The sequence below is a fragment of the Carassius gibelio genome, chromosome B2 (assembly GCF_023724105.1).
Source record: "Carassius gibelio isolate Cgi1373 ecotype wild population from Czech Republic chromosome B2, carGib1.2-hapl.c, whole genome shotgun sequence".
Classification (NCBI taxonomy): Eukaryota; Metazoa; Chordata; class Actinopteri; order Cypriniformes; family Cyprinidae; genus Carassius; species Carassius gibelio.
This window is the reverse complement of record NC_068397.1, coordinates 14,270,812-14,271,592: the sequence shown is the minus strand read 5'-3', so window position 1 is coordinate 14,271,592 and position 781 is coordinate 14,270,812.

The following is a 781-nucleotide window of genomic DNA, read 5'->3' as shown; positions in this document are numbered from 1 at the left end:
GCGTGGGAATGGACCAATGGCAGCACAGTTACTCCAGTGACAGACATGACAAGCTCCAGCTATCACACACACACACACACACACACACACACACACACACACACACACACACACACACACACACACACACACACAGGCACATAGGGAAAGGAAAATATATCTAAAAATACATTTGCACACAGTCCTCACCACTCTGAAAAAAAAGCTTGTCTGTTATCAGACAGTTTGCTGTAAGTCGCCAGTGCACATCAAAAGAGGCTCAGTGTATTAAAGGATCAGCTCTAATCTGATTTATTCTATTATTTATTTTTTTCCACATCTCTCTACTATCAGTTTTGCAGTAACCAAAAACAACATTATACATTATATATATATATAAGTCAAATATTTATGTTGTTGTAAAAGGGACAGTTCACCCAAAAAGTTTAGATTTATACTGTTGTTATTTACTCACCCTTATGTTGTTAAAGAAAAGTTTTTTTTTTTATCTGTGAAATACAAAAAGTATATTTAACAGATTGTCCAAGCTTGCTCTTTTCTATATAATGAGAATAAATGGTAACTACGACTATCCTCCTTGTAAAAAAAGTAAATATTCAAAATACTTTTATTTCATTTGAAGTATAGTTAAAATCTATTAACATATTTACTGATATATCTTTTGAGACTTACTGATATAAAAGTTATAATTTAACTTTATTGAATTACTACATGTGCACGATGCACATTTCTTAATCTGAAGCCTAAAATGTGTTTTGATGTCATATTAATGAGAATTGCA